Genomic DNA, 16766 nt, shown 5'->3' with positions numbered 1-16766 from the left:
GTGCTTGATATAATTTCAGTTTTCTTAGATTTATTGAGACTTGATTAATGGCCTATCATGTGGTCTATCTTAGAGGAAGTTCCATGTGCTGTTGAATAGAATGTGTATTCTGTGGTTGTTGGACAAAATGTTCTGTATATGTTTGTTAAGTCCATTTGTTCCAAGGTATAGTTTAGATCCATTGTGTCTTTGTTGACGTTCTGTCTTAATGACCTGTCTAGTGCTGTCAGTGGAATATTGAAGTCCCCCACTATTATTATTTTGCTCTGTAATTTCTTAGGTCTATTAGTAATTACTTTATAAATTTGGGAGCTCCAGTGTTAGGTGCATATGTTTAGGATTGTGATATTTTTCTGTTGGCAAGGCCTTTTACCATTTTGTCCCTCTTTGTCTCTTTTAACTGCTGTTGCTTTAAAGTTTGTTTTATCTGATATAAGAATTGCTATCTCTGCTCACTTTTGGTGTCTATTTTCATAAAATACCTTTTCCCACCCCTTTACTTTAAGTTTAGGTGAGTCCTTATGTGTTATGTGAGTCTCCTGAAGGCAGCAGATAGCTGGTTGGTGAGCTTTTATCCATTCTGTGATTTTGTATCTTTAAAGTGGAGCATTTAGGCCATTTACATTCAGTGTTAGTATTGAAATGTGAGGTACCATTGCATTCATCATGCTCTTTGTTGCCTGTGTATTTTTTTTTTTTTCTGTGAGTTTTCTGCTTGCTTTTTAACTTGTATTTTGTTTTATAGGTACTGTGTGATTAATGCTCTAAAGAGGTTCTGTTTTGATGTGTTTCTAGGATTTGCTTCAAGATTTAGAGCTCCTTTTAGCAGTTCTTGAAGTGGTGGCTTGGTAATGGCAAATTCTCTCAGCATCTGTTTGTCTGAAAGACAGTATCTTTCCTTCATATATGATGCTTAATTTCTCTCGATACAAAATTCTTGGCTGATAATTGTTTTGTTTGAGGAGGCTGAAATAGAGCCCCAATCCCTTCTAGCTTATAGGATTTCTGCTGAGAAATCTGAATCTGACAGGTTTTCCTTTACAGGTTTCCTTGTGCTTCTATCTCAAAACTCTTATGATTCTTTCCTTTGTCTTAACTTTGGATAACTTGATGACAATCTGCCTACATGATGACCTTTTTTGCGATGAATTTCTCACGTGTTCTTTGTGCTTCTGGTATTCAATGTCTAGGTCTCTAGCAAGGCCAGGGAAGTTTTCCTTAATTATTCCATCAAATATGTTTTACAAGGTTTTTGAATTTTCTTTTTCCTCAGGAACACCAATTATTCTTAGGTTTGGTCATTTAACATAATCCAAGACTTCTTGGAGGCTTTGTTTATATTTTCTTATTCTTTTTTCTTTGTCTTTGTTGGATTGGGTTAATTTAAAGACCTGTCTTCAAGCTCTGAGTCTTTCTTCTACTTGTTCAATTCTATTGCTGATATTTTCCAGAGCATTTTGCACTTCTAAAATTGTGTCCAAAGTTTCCTGAATTTTTGATTGGTTTTTCTTTAAGCTACTTATTTTCTTGAATATTTCTCCCTTCACTTCTTGTTTTGTTTTTTGGGATTTCCTTGCATTGGGCCTTGCCTTTCTCTGGTGCCTCCCTCATTATCTTAATAACTAACCTCCTGAATTCTTTTTCAGGTAAATAAGGGATTTTTTTTTCTTGGTTTGGATTCATTGCTGGTGAACTAGTGTGATTTTATGGGAGCCTTGTTTTGACATATTACCAGAGTTGGTTTTCTGGTTCCTTCTCATCAGGGTAGGCTCTGTCAGAAGGAAGGTCTAGGGCTGAAGGCTGTTGTTCAGATTCTTTTGTCCCAAAGAATGTTCCCTTGATGTAGTGCTCTCACCCTTTTTCTGTGGATGTGGCTTCCTGTGAGCCAAACTGCAGTGATTGTTGTCTCTCTTCTGAATCCAGCCACCCAGTGAGTCTACCTAGCTCCTGGCTGGTACTGAGGGTTGATTGCACAGAGTCCTGTGATGTGAACCATCTATGGGTCTCTCAGCTGTGGATACCAGTCGCCTATTTTGGTGGAGGTGGCAGAGGGGTGCAATGGACTCCATGAGGGTTCTTAGCTTTGGTGGTTTAATGCTCTATTTTTGTGCTGGTTGGCCTCCTGGCAGGAGGTGGTGCTTTCCAGAGAGCATCAGCTGTAAAGTATGGAGAGGGACCAGCAGTGGGTAGGGCCCTAGAACTCTCAAGATTATATGCCTTTGTCTTCCACTATCAGGGTGGGCAGGGAAGGGCCATTAGCTGGGGGCAGGACTAGGCATGTGTGAGCTCAGACTCTCTTCAGGCATGTCTTGCTGAGGTTGCTGTGGGGGTTGGGAGTAAGATTCTCAGGTCACTGGAATTGTGTAGCTAGGAGGATTATGGCTGCCTTTGCTGAGTCTTGCAAGTTGTCAGGGAAGTGGAAATAAGCTGGAAGTCACAGACCTCACCCAGATCCCACACAAACTGAAGGGCTGTTCTCACTCCTACCATGCCTTGTCCAACAACCCCTAGTCTGTTTCCAGGCAGTGGGTGAGATGAGCTTGAAAACTTGCCCCAGGATACCCACTTACCAGCTGCAAAAGAAAATGGTATGGTTCCTACTCCACCTGTGGAGTCTGCACACCAGATTTGTGCCCTTCCCTGAGTTCTGGCCAGAAGGCTTCTCAGCCCATTCAAATTGTTACAAAGTTCAGCTAGGGCTTTTCTTTTCCCTGTGGAGTTTTACCCCTTGCTCCTCTGGCCACCCTCCCAATGGATCCCTGTGGGGCCAGGCAGGAATGGCCTGCTTGGAGACCCAGTGAGGTCCTAGGGCCTTTGTCCTGCTTTTCCTATACCCCTGTATTTCATTCGACTCTTTAAACTGACTTGGCTCCAGGTAAAGTCAGAAACTTCTCACACAAACAGACCTTCATTTTCTCCAGTTGGGGTGTATGTTTTTTTTTTTTTTCTGATGAGTTTAGCATTTCCAGATGGGCTCAACTCACTCACCTCACACAGGTGTTACCAGGCTGCTTGCTCATGCCCCACTCTGCACCCACTCTGCCTGGCCTCTGTACCCTTGACCCTGTTGTATGCCCCCTCTTCCCTGCTGTGTCTCCCTTCCCAGGGCTCAGATTCTAGAATCTCTTCATCTTCCCCAACTGTAGCCTTGGAAGCAGCGTCTTGCAGAGGTGGAATTAGATGCACCAAAAAGTTAATCTTGGTCCCTACAGTGCTGACCTGGCAGTCCCCAATGCTTATGGCTTTGTGTATATTCCCAGTGCTCCACACAGTGCCTGGCACATAATAGATGCTTAATAAATGGTTGCTGAATCAAAGAAAATTAAGCTGAATCTCCTAGATGATATTTCTCTCTCCCCAAATTGGCCATGTGAGGGGCAGAGGCAGGGATTGGTCCCTGAGACTGTCACGGTCCTGCCTCTACCCCCTTTCCTCAGACTTATTCCCTACCCTGGGCACCTGACTCCCTGGGCACCTGACTCCCTGAGCAGGGGTGGGGCTGAGCTCCTGGAAAGGCTGGGAAGTGCTGGAGCAGGGAATGGGGCATTGCCAGCAGCTGTGCCCTTCACACTCTGGCTCCCTCCCTCCCTTCTTCCCTCCAATCCTCCTCAGTCCTGGTTAGAGGGGCTGGGCTCCTGGGAGAGGGGCAGGGCTAAAGGATTCCATCCCTCCACCTCTGTGCGGAGGGCAGGCCAGTCCGCAGGAGGTGGTCCCGTCACTGGAACTTCTTGGCTTGCTGGACGACTGACAAGGCCTGAACTCGAGGACCCCCATCACCCTAGCCGAGCCCATGGTAACGCTGCAGGTAGTGGGTAAGTCCATTTCCTCCTTAAGTGGACATGGAGGCTACCTATTCTGTATTGCCTTCCTACACAGGACCTAGCATACCTTCCCAGGTTTCAGTTATGGGAATTAACGGGAAGCCTTCCTGTCCTAACCAAACTCATCTCTTAGCCTGTGTCCTTGAGGACACCCCTTCCCCCACTCCTTTCTAATCATACCCTCATGCCCAGTCCCCCTTTTAGGACAAGATATTCTCCAGACTGTGGGGGCCATTCTCCAACTAACTGGACCCCACACTCAAGCCCATCACCCGCCCACCTCCTACTGCCCCTCCTGACCGACACCACGCCCTGTCTTAACTCCTCACCCCAAGCCCCTATTCCTCCTGATGTAGTTAATCCCTTGGTAAGGGATACCTCTAAACCTGTAGTGGCCAGACACCACACGCCAGTTAAAATACTTCTAAAAATTCTACCCACTTTCCCTCATGTCCTTAGTTCTCCATCTCAAAAACCCACAGTCAAGGCCTGAAGCCTATCATCACCCACCTGCTGGCCCAGTAACTACTCATTAACCACATCACAAAAGGCGGAGCTCATTGCCCTAACCCGAGCTCTTACACTAGCACAGGGGAAGCAAGCAAATATCTATATTGACTCAAAATATGCTTTTCTTATTACCCACTGCCACTCTGCCCTCTGGAAAGAGTGGGAATTCCTTACCACAAAGGGGTCCCCCATAATTAATGCTACCCAAATCTCTAATTTCCTGCAGGCCCTATCACTGCCCAAAGAAGTTGCTGTCAACCACTGCCTAGGGCACCAGGCCCAGCAGGATGCCGTTTCCTGGGGCAATGCAAGGGCAGATGCGGCAGCAAAATCCTTAACCAGTACCAGGCTAGCCGCCACTCCGGTCCTGTTCCTCACCATGGCCATGCTGCTGGTTTACTCGCCATCAGACAAACAGGCCCTCATATTAAGAGGAGGAACTGATTCTGATGAGGGCTGGTTCTTCTTAAACGACAGGATTGCCCTTTCATGGGAACAGGCCTCTAAAATTATTGCTGAAATCCACCAATCCTTACATATAGGGCTCAAGGCGTTGCACCACTTTGTGCAGCCCCTCCTTTTCTCACCAGGTCTGCAACAGACAATTGAGCAGGTACACAAGGCATGTGTTACTTGCTCTAAGGTCTCGTCTCAGGGAGGCTTCAAGCCACAGTTTCCTACCCACCAAATGCACGGCAACCTGCTGGCCCAAGACTGGCAGATTGATTTTACCAATATGCCCACTCATAAAAAAACTCCGCTACCTCTTAACCTTTGTAGACACCTTTTCTGCATGGATTAAAGCCTTTCCCACCTCCAGGGAAACCGCGGACATGGTGGCCTCCCTCTTAATTCAAGAAATCATCCCTCGTTTTGGCTTACCTGCAACCATCCAGTCAGACAATGGCCCAGCATTTACAGCCCAGGTGGTCCAGCTGGTCGCCAAGTCTCTCAACATCTCCTGGAAACTGCACATCCCCTACCACCCTCAGTCATCGGGAAAAGTTGAATGGGCTCGCGGCATCCTTAAAGACCATTTGGCCAAACTTACCATCGAGGTAAAACTCTCTTGGCCCACACTCCTGCCTCTTGCTCTGGCCTGAGTCCAGGCCACCCCACAGGGGCCAACAGGCCTTAGCCCCTTCAAATTGCTGTTTGGCCAGCCTTTCCTGGTTTCTCACAATCTCCCTGTAAAACCACCCCCACTGGCTTCCTACCTTCCATTCCTCTCTCTTCTCCGCCACCTGTTAAGCGAGCACGCAGACCGCTCCCTCCCTGTTGTTCCAGGACCAGAGGACTCCCACCCAGCGGTGCCTCTCCAACTGGGCGATAGCGTTCTCCTCCAAGAACTCGAACCAGGATCCTTGCAACCCAGGTGGTCGGGACCCCACATTGTTATCCTAACCACCCCCACAGCAGCCAAACTCCTGGGTCACACTCCACGGTACCATTTCAGAATCCTGCCTCAAACTGGTCCCCCAAAATGATCAGTGGAAATCTGAACCCCTGGGTCCCACCCGCCTCTGCCTCACCTGTGGCCCCGACCCGTTGCCCCCTAACCCTTCAGAGCCTGCTCCTGACAGTCCTTCTTATATCTCCTCTTGAGGCCAACTCATATGTTTGGTGCTTCTACATCCAGGAATCCTGGACTGAGGGCCCCACCACCAGGACCCATTATCTTGCACAGGCAAACTGCCAAACGGGCGGCTGTCAGTCTACTGTCTCCATCCTCATCCCACATGGTAAAAGTGCCGTACTCGGTTGCGATCATGGGTTTCACTCTTGGCACTGGCTGTGTTTTCTATATGACCAAACCAAGGACTACTGTCATTGGTGGAACACCACCTATGGGAGGTGCCCATACAGCTCTTGTGTTATTCACAAGCCACAGCCTCCAAGCCGTCCCAATCGCATGCTCAACTCGCTTCAGCAATGGTTCCTTAGCCCTCAACATCCGCGACCCCTGGCACAGCCGTTGGGATGTAGGAGTGTCCGGTAAAGTCTATGAGGATTATACCTGGCCCCACCTTAACGGGTATCCCCTTGTTCAACATACACTCTCAAAATCTCTCTCTCTGCTATGGGAGAGACAGCAGCTCCAGTTCCAGCTGTAACACCACAGTAAAGGTAAAGTCCTCCCTCTACGCGCCACCAGGAGGATATTTCTGGTGTAATGGAACCTTAACTAAAGTTATTAATTCTTCCTTCCCTTTCCCTTGTGTGCCTGTCACTTTGGTCCCGCAGTTAGAGGTATATGGACAGGCCGAACTCCTGTCCCTTTTTCCACCTTCCCCTAATTACCAAAACAGACGAGCAGTCTTCCTCCCAATGGTCGCTGGTCTCTCTCTAGCATCCTCTCTAGCGGCGGCCGGGCTGGGTAGTGGCACCCTAGGCTACAGTGTCACCTCAGCCACTCAACTAGAGGACAAGCTTCACATGGCTATCTAAGCGTTGGCCGCCTCCCAGGCCAAATCAAACCTACTGGTAAGTGGAGTGTTTCCCTGAGTTATGTGAGCAGTCCTGGCAGATTATTGGAATGGGAACGCTCATTTGTGGTTAGTAGGTAAGAAGCACAGGTGACAACCTGGGATTGGCAATCGGTGTCTGAAGTAGGGGACAATCTTGTGGGACTGAGGCCTTAATATGTGGGATCTGACAGTATCCCAAGTAGATAGTGTCAGAATTGAATTCAGTTAGAGGCCACTTGGTATCTACTGGAGAACTGCTTGGCCTATGGGGAAAATTCCCCATCCATATTGTCACAGAATTGTTCTATATTGTGAGTGTACAGAGAAATAGTGTGTGTTGCCACCAAACTCTATTGCAGAAAATAACTTTTCTTTAAGGGGTAAGAAGTGTTCATTTACTCATCACAGGAACACATGTGGAGCCCCTCTTGGGTGCACGGCCTGGAAGATGATCTTTTAAATAATGGAAGCCCCAGCGGCAGGATTTTTGCCTTTCTTCATGGCTCATATTCAGAGCCTAGAACTATGCCTGGCACAGAGTTGGTGCCCATTAAATATTTGTTGGATGAGTAAATGAATCTTTCTCATACCCTGTTTTTTCATCAAAGACACTTTGATCCTCAGGACCCTTGATTTGCATTAATGGGGAGGAATCTGACCGTACCATGAGGAGGGACAAGGGACATGCTGAGGAATGAGTGTGATCGCTGCGCACATACCAACGCAGCACCAAAGGGAAGAATCAGACACCTGCACTTTGCACTGCTGTGGAAAATCTGACTGGATTTTAAATGTAAGCAGAGAAAAGTTGCTATCCTTACACTTCCTGGTGCACTGCAATATAAATTCTGACATTCATCATCTGGAGTTGGTGCCCACAAGTTAAAGGGCATGGTGCCCAGTGAGCCTGCCCCCACTTCAGAGGCCAGCTTCAAGTAGAGTTCTCAGGGCACCTGCATTTTTGAAAGACTGGCTCAAGATTCAGAGAGTTCCTCTGAGGCCCTTAGATAATCCGCTCAAAAGGCTCACAGAACTTAGGAAAGTGCTGTACTTATGACTGCAATTTTATTATGAAGGATACAAATCAAGACCAGTCAGGTGAAGGAACACGTGGGGCAAGGTTTGGGAAGGAGGCTTCCACAAACTCTGTGCTCTTCCCTGTGGACTAGAAGCTTGCCTTCCTCCTGACACAAAGTTCCCACCTTCTAATTATATGGTTGGTCATTCTGGTGCCCAGCCTCCATCTTGAGTCATTGCATCCTTTAACATAAAATGAAAGAGCCTCTTGGTGTGATCCAAGAGGCTCAAAAGTAACAAAGATACTCCTATGACTTGTGAAATCCCAAGAATTTAGTGTCTCCGAAGAAGCAGGGACAAAAGCCAGTCAGATTCTTCATTATACAATAACTGTTCTGATTTTAGAATAGAGTTGTATTTAAAAGCTTGGGAAAAGATTCTTTGCTTGACCAAACTTTAGTCAAGTTCCTGAACCATCTGCTAGGTGCTTTCGTGTACTTCCTTATAAGATTAGTTTTAGTAAGAACTTTGCCAAGTCGGTTTAGCAAAGATCCTCCCACTCTCACTATCTGATTACCCTTAGGATCTGATTGGGTTCCTCTCTTCCATCATCCCCCTAGCAAGATCTGATTACCTTGGTTTGTCTTCAGCAAGAATCCTGTTGGCTGGGTGGGGTGGCTCACACCTGTAATCCCAGCACTTTAGGAGGCTGAGGCGTGTGGACTGCTTGAGGTCAGGAGTTAGGAGACCAGCCTAGTCAACATGGCAAAACACTGTCTCTACTAAAACTACAAAAATTAGCTGGGCATGGTGGCAGGTACCTGTGATCCCAGTTACTCCAGAGGGTGAGGCAGGTGAATTGCTCAAACCTGGGAGGCGGGAGCTACAGTGAGATGAGATTGCACCACTGCACTCCAGCCTGGGTGACAGAGTGAGACCCTGTCTCAAAAAAAAAAAAAAAGAAAGAAAAAGAAAAAATTATAAATTTTATGAAAATCTGACTGGATTATAAAATTTTATAAATTTTATAAAATATATAAATTCCCATTTGCCCTTACTATATTTTGTGTTAAGCCCAATTTCTCTGCCCTACTGCAAAGTCCCATGGCAGTGGGCCCTATACCTATCTTGATGATCCTGAGTAAAGTATGCTTTACCATATTTTAATAAGTATCATTGAATCATTTTTTCTTTAATACAGCCACTTAGACAACTGGGCCTTCAGGTCTTATTTGACAAAGATCAAAACACAGCTAGCTTGGCATAGGGAGGCTTTATTCATTTGTCGGCTTTTAATGTGGTGATGAATTGATTCTAAATGTAACCACACTAAAAATAGAAGTTTATTTGACTTTAATTTTTAAAGACTAATATTTCCAGAAATAAAGGTAGTGGGAACCAGTGGACAATTCTTAAGGTCATAACCATCAGGATGAATGAACTTGAATTTTTTTAGTCTTTGTTACTTGTTCCAGATTCAGATTCCAGGAAGAGGCCTTCTGATTGGACTAGCCTGGACCACATGCTCATTTTTTTAAATTTACATCCTCTCAAGAGTATAACCAGTGAGTGAAGGATGACTCTGGAAAGAACAGTTACTGAATGCTAGTAGGCAAAAACACGGTAGGCGAAAACAACAGATATGTGCTTCTCCAAAGCATTTTCTCTTGCAAAAATATAAAGTGCTACGTAAGTGGCAATTCTGTTGTACTGTGCAGAGTGATTTTTGAGCTTGAAATTTTAATTAAGATTCATGAATATGGAGCTATGACTTGTATGGCTTTTTTTTTTTTTTAAGCTATCGAACTTGGTTCTAGATTCTAATTAATGTAGAAATGCAGAGCAGCCAAAGAGGCAATTCTGTACCAAACAATAGTGTTACTTAAGTGAAAAAAGTCACAAGCCTATCTTGAAAACCAGAAAAAGGCAAACTGTTTTCCAGAATCACATGTTAGAAACTTTAAAAAATATAGAGCATAGTTTTATTCAGATTATGTAGAGGATTAGGAGAGGGAGCTATAAGCCTTTCATGGCTTCAAGTCTTTAAAGCCAACCCTCAGCAAAAAAGAAGGTAGAGATATGAGTTGGGGGATGGTTGCAGTAGTCTGATTATGCAATCGTGCCATTTTAAATTAAGACAACAAATCAGTGACAATGAAAATGAAGATAAATAGTGAAGAAATATTTTGTTAAGTGGGATTTATATGATTCTGCATTATAAATAATTTTAGAGGTAAGAATCTGACATGATTGTAATAATACTACTAAGTGTTTGCTTTTAAAATCCTCTTACTTGGTAACTATAAAATGCCCTTCTGAATAAGAGTAATGTTTTTATTCCAGCTCTGCAAATAAAAAAAAAACCCTTCACATATTTGTGATTTATCTAAGGTAGAAAACCAAATCCTATTCCCTTCCTGATTCTCAACTTATTTTATATTGTATAGCACATGTGGCATCTCATTTTTCTGCATTTTCCTTAACTACAGGTTTTCAAGGCATTTTTAGGTACTCTGCTATCTTCAAAATCCAGAAACATGTGTTCATCTATCTGCTTAAAATCTCCCCCTTTTTAAAATGATGTCTGCTTTGGAATAGGTGAAAACTGCATATGTGTTTTGAATAGGAAATGGACAGAATATCACTAAAATCAGGACCTTTTCAAAAGACTTCTTGGAAATTCTATTCCTTTTATATCTACTTTGTCATATTTTTCTCATTCTGCTAGTAAAGAACAGTGATAATTTTCATGAAAAATGTTTGTTAGGGAAGGAACCAATTATGATTTATTTTACCACTTCTACTGTATGGAGACTCTGCAATTGCAAAAGACAGATGGCAGAAACCATGCCTGCTCCACTGAAAACATGAGTTTTGTTAGCATTTGTTTAATTAACTACGGCTGCTTCCACAGCCTCTAACCCAATGTTTTGAAGAAATAAACTTAAAAAAAAAGTATTCATTTCATTTTGTTTGCACAGTTGATGCCAAGTTTTTCAACCAACTCTCTTTCCAGAGCTAAAATAATATCCAGGAGAACTAAAAAAAAAAAAAAAAAAAATATAGAAAAAGAAATAGTCTAAAAATGTGAAAAATGGATCAACTACAGAGGATTTAGAGTTGGGATTTGGGTTCAGCTCTGGGTGCTCACTGATTCCTATTTAGCACTTGCTGGTGGCATTTATAGTTTGCTTGACTTCTAGCCATTAGAATGAACACCCAGAAAAATCCAATTGCTGAGGTTGTGACGCTTGTTAGAGGAATTTCATGGATTAGACTAGAGAAAACAGGATTTTGGTTTCTGGCTCTGTTAGCGATTGTCTGTGTGACTTCAGACAAGTACTTAGCTTCTTTGTGCATCCTCATACCCCCCACACCTTCACACCTCCCCACTCCCTACAGCAATGAAAAGGGCAGTGAAAAATAGAAGGGAAGAACGTAATACTAACTTACAATTCTACTTGGTTTCTTTGTGATCAAAATATAAGCAGAAAGAGTATACTAAAAAGACCAAATAAACAAGAAGTAATCTTATGTAATCACTCCTTTTGTTTACACTTTTAGAGAAGTTTTTTATTGTATACTTCTCTGCATTGTTAAACTTTAAGATTTCAAAATTCATTTCAATCAACTTCTCATGGTTTACAACTCTCTGAACACTATAACCTGAAAGGATCTCTCTTAAGAGATAATTTTCCATTTTTTTTTTAAACAAAGGTTTTTACTGTTCTACTTCAATCCAGACAAATTTTACTCAGAGGAAAGGATAATAATGGCTGATGTGTCAAGGTAAGATTTGTTTGGACATGCATTAAAGATACAACTTGATATTTTCATAAAATACTGTATACAATAGATCTCATCCAATGCTTGCTTTTAACAGATGCCTAGTTCTAAAAGGAAGCATCAGTTTTTGTATGTGGGAAGTTAAGTACTTGATAGTTGATCACCTGCAAGTACATTCTGTCTTTTACAAATGGTCACTTTGTGATAAGCTGTTCCACAATTTCCTTTAGCTCAGAAGCATTTATACCCAATTGAAGGTATGGAAATACACTGAACACTGTATGCTATGATGTCTAAAGTTAGAAGACTGTGTAGTTTTCCTGAGTCTGTTTCAGGAATTTGCAATGAGCAGTGATGTTTGTTGCTCCCAGCTCAATTAGGGCTGACTTCATCCACCAGCATAATGGGTTGGGCATAGGAACAAGACCTTGAAAATGAAGGTACTACTCTATCTTTACCCATGATGACTGGTCAAGAATGTGTGTGTGTGTTGTCCTATCCAAGCCAGTGATAGTCACTTTGGGAAGGAGAATTTATTTTCAATAGCATTGCTATGCTGGTAGGATGTAAACCCAGAACTAATGCTGTAATATCCTATTAATTCTTGTAAAGGTATATATATGTATATATATGTAACATATATGAAGAGATATTAAAAATGATTAGTAAATGTTCAATCTTACTAGTAAAGAAGTGCAAATTAAAGCAATAAGATATGATTTACTTTTTGAATTGGAAAATGATTAATTAATTGATAATTAGGCAACAAATTTAAGTGTTGAAACGGATACTGTATGCTATGGTTTGAATGTGTCCCCCAAAAGTTTATGCATTGAAAGCTTGGCTGCCATTGTGGCAGTGTTGAGAGGAGGGACTTTGGAAGGCAATTGAGTCATGAAGGATACTCCCTAATGAATGGATTACTGTTGTTATTGTGAGAATAATTCAGTTATTGTGGGAGTGCCATTGTTACAAAAGCTAGTTGTCTCTCACACTTACTTTCTTGCCCTCTGTCTTCTGCTCTTCCATCTGTGATGACTCTCATCGATGCCAGGTGCCACGCTCTTGGACTTCCCAGCCTCAAGAACCATGAGCCTGGTAAACATAATAAATTACTCAATCCTTGATATTCTGTCATAGTTCCAGAAAATGGACTAAGACACTGAAATGCTCGTTTGTTGGACTAGAAATTTCTGTAACATTTTTTTAAAAGCAATTTGAAAATACAGACATCCTTTATCAATATCATATTATTTGTCCCAAGTGGAATATATCCTAAGGAAGTAATTTGAAATATGGGAGTTTGAAGCACAAAACCAGAAACAACTAATATCCAAAAGTAAGAAAATAATATGCAAATTATAGTAGATACATTGGGAGAAATATTTAAGGATTAAGTGAAGAATGAAAGATACAAAATTGTAAGCACATGGTTCATTAATGATATATAGCTTTCAAGTGTTTTGTTCCATAATTTGTATAGTATTTTTCTTTACAAATATGTTAAGCAAAATCATGATTATGCATGTTTAATATCTTTTCCCCATGCTTTGAGTATTAATGTACTCTCTCAGCCTATGACACCTAGTGGGATATATTTTTATGCCAATTTGGGCTCTGCTATCCCAAATTGAGAGTATTGTGTAGTAGATACTGTTTATTCTTTTAGGTGCTCTCTTTCTCCCATTTAGTTTGTATTTAGTGAATACTTTTGATTCAAAATGACTGACAAAAATGGTACAAGTGATAGCGAAACAATTGTTTCCAAGAATCAGATATTAAAACTCAGGTTTTCTGGAAGATTGAGGAGTCTTCAGGGAAATGATGAGGTGGCAAAGTTAAAAAAAAAAGTAAGAGATTAGGAATTACTGGAAATCTTTAAACTTTTTGCAATTATATAGACATAATTGCAAGTCAGTAAACTTTTTAAAGACAGAATTCCTCTTTTTGTTTATGGAGCTAACTATATAATTTGTAAAGCCTAGTGCAAAATAAAAATGTGAAGTCCTTGTCAAAAATCAGGGGGAAAAGCACCATTAAAGGTGGGTGTATTTGTCTGTTTTCATACTGCTATAAAGATGTACCAGAGACTGAGTAGTTTATAAAGATAAAAGCTTTAATTGACTCACAGTCACACACAGCTGGGGAGGCCTCAGGAAACTTACAATCATGGAGGAAGGTGAAGGGGAAGCCAGGCCACATCTTACCACAGTGAAGTAGGAGAGAAAGGGACAGGGTGGTGGGGGCGGCGGGGATGGCGGGGTAGAACTGACAAATACTTTTAAAGTGTCTGATCTCATGAAAACTCAGTTACTATCATGAGAACGGCATGGGGGAAACCACCCCCATAATCCAACCAATCCCACCAGTTCCTCCCTCAAGACATGGGAATTACAATTCAAGATGAGATTTGGGTGGGGACACAGAGCCAAACCATATCAGTATGTATGAGGCTTTTTTCTTCCTTCCATGGTGTTTCTCTCTCTCAACCTTGTCTTGATGTTTTTATTTGCTATTTGATGTCATTCTAAGTCAAGAAAAATTTAGATGTTTAATGTGTAGTGCAAATTTTCCATTTATTTTTATATTGTGTAATGCCAGTTTTAAATGTAAGTGTCAGAGCACAATATAAAAATGAACGGAACATTTTCTGCCTCTAGTGGGCCAGAAGAGACAAATATGAACCGAAAGGTGGAAGAAGGAAGAGAAGATTTCTCCGAGGCATGGAGCAGGGGGTACTCTTGGGTTGAGTGTGAATCCTCACAGCTGAACAAGGACATGTGTGTCACTTCCCAGGTTCTGCTCCTGTCAGCCATGAGCCCACACCACTCAGTGGGGCTAGGGTCTATGGAAATTGAGTGTGCTGCCTCAATCCACAGGAGATGAGTAATCCTCAAGCATCTTTAAATTCAGGGCTGAAATGTGCTCAGGATCTAGGTGGGATAGGAGAAAGGCTGTCCCCACCACCTAGATGCAGCCTCTGCTGGGCTGATCAACAGATGTGTGAACAGTGGTACTGTCAGCCCAGGGCTCAGGGGCTGCCACCATGTTCTATCCTCAGATGCCAGAATGCAGACACCTAACTCTATTCTCTTTATGTTATCCTCATGCTTCTGCCAGGATCAGAGGATGACAGTCATTGTGGGGAGAACAGGGAGAAATAACTGGGGTGGAGGATGACAGGGAGTTGGATCAGAATGCTGAGAACCTGTCCAGGGCAGTTAGAGGGAGGCAGGACCACGTGGAGCTGAAGCTCAAAGGTCCTGGTGCATGCTCCATTGTCCCATTGGACTTCACTCAGAAAATCCATATTCAAAGATAATGTTATTAAGAATTTCCAGGCAGCAACCATAGAGCATCAAACCCCAACTGTGGGGCCCTGTGTGACTGCACTGGTTTCACTGTCTGTCAGTGTGAAAGAGGTACTTTGGCTGCTCTTGCTGTAGTCTTGGTTTTAGGGTATGTGTTCATAGTCTAGGTCACACTTTTCTCTCTCTGTATGTTTACGGAGTTCAAAGATTATGCAGCCTAACTTAGTAGTTGTTTAAAAAACGTTATCCAGATAAAATCAACTGGACACCAATTAGACCCTTTACATGAACAATAATAATGTGAACTTTACTTATTCTCTTATCTGTGGGTTTTGTTTCCCTAGCTGGTTTGTTAAAGCCTTTGAGGGCAGAGAACCTGTTTTATATTCCCCCCCTCCTCTCTCTCTCTCTCTCTTTCTCTCTTTTTATTTTTTTTTTTGAGACAAGATCTGGTTCTTTCACTTAGGCTGAAATGCAGTGGCACGATCACAGCTCACTGCAACTTCTGCATCCCAGATGCAAAAGATTCTTCCATCTTAGCCTCCCAAGTAGCTGAGACTACAGGTGTGTGCCACCACACCTGGCTAAAGTATTTTTGTATCTTTTGTAGAGATGGGGTCTTTCCATGTTGCCCAAGTGGGTCTCAAACTCCTGGGCTCAAGTGATTCTCCTGCCTTGGCCTCCCAAAGGGCTGATATGACACATGTTAGCTGCTGTGCCTGGCCTTATATAGCTCTTTTTATCCCTTCCAACCCCCTTGGTGCTTAACAAGACACTTGAGTCTTTTCTTGGTTATTGATAACATGGTATGTTGAGTTTGGTCTCTCCAAATGAGATAGCTACCTTTTTAAGAACAATAAATGCCTAAGTAGTGTTCAATAATTATTTGTGACTTCATTAAGAAAGGATGTTGAGCCGCATAATCTTAAAGTTGGAAGGGAATGGGAGATCACCAGTGGCTTTGCACAACTGGTCCAAAAATCACACAATTTCTTATTGACAGGTCCAGGTCTAGAAACTATGTCTTCTAATTTTCAAATGCTCTTTATAAGACACAATACTATGTCTTCTAAGTTCAAATCCTCTTTATAAGACACAATACTGCTTCTGCAAAAATTGTAATTAGCAATCTATTTTGAAACCTTATAAGCTTAGGGCTAGTTGTACCACATACAATAGGGAGATGATTTAAGTTATATCTGAGAAAGAAGGAACAAATTTTAAGAAAGAGAGTTAGACATGATTCATTAGCAACATGAGAAGGATAATGAGAAAAAGGAATGACTTATTCACATGATGTGAATAATACTGCTGTTTGTATTTTCCTGTTAAGTCTCTATTGCTTCCATGTGGTTTGTTCTTTGTGGTATGGAAATGGAAAACATAAATTCCAAACCAGCTTCCTCCTCTATCATTCTCCACCTGGCTAACAGCTTTCTTTCACCATCCGTAATGCTAATATTAACATGAATCTGCTGTTTCTCAAAAGATATATCAGTTAATGTCCCTATTTATTCAGTATAATTAACATTTTTGCTGAAAAAAATGTACGCTGTGTTAGACGATGCAGAGCACATAAAAATAATTAAACTAACAACAAAGCAGTCCCGTTTGCAAAGAGCCAAAGAACAAAGAAAGGGACAGAAGGTCTATTTGCTATTTTCTTTAATCTTGGCCACTGCCACCTCTTATTATGACTAACCAAAAAGCTGAGGTGTAATAGAAACAAAACAAACCCCCTAATGTGAAAGCAGGGGACATGATATCTAGTTCTTGCTTAGCTTTTAATTAGCTGTATGACCTTGGGCAGGTCATTTAATCATATCGGCTCCCCTATTTTTTTCATCTCTAAA

The 16766-nt window shown here is 42.1% G+C and overlaps 1 long non-coding RNA gene across 1 annotated transcript; it reads right to left on the bottom strand.

The window, feature by feature from the left end:
• Positions 1 to 3442: 3442 nt before the first annotated feature.
• On the bottom strand, positions 3443 to 15926 carry LOC116533245. The gene is made up of 3 exons (XR_004261169.1): positions 15915 to 15926; positions 5529 to 5536; positions 3443 to 3676 (listed from the first exon to the last, which is right to left on the bottom strand). It is a non-coding gene; the product is annotated as an uncharacterized LOC116533245 (long non-coding RNA).
• Positions 15927 to 16766: the final 840 nt, after the last annotated feature.

This window comes from Sapajus apella, unplaced genomic scaffold, assembly GCF_009761245.1.
Source record: "Sapajus apella isolate SASKATOON/1434 unplaced genomic scaffold, GSC_monkey_1.0 scaffold81, whole genome shotgun sequence".
Classification (NCBI taxonomy): Eukaryota; Metazoa; Chordata; class Mammalia; order Primates; family Cebidae; genus Sapajus; species Sapajus apella.
Note: the sequence above shows the minus strand (reverse complement) of the source record. Positions and strands in the feature narration are given on the sequence as shown.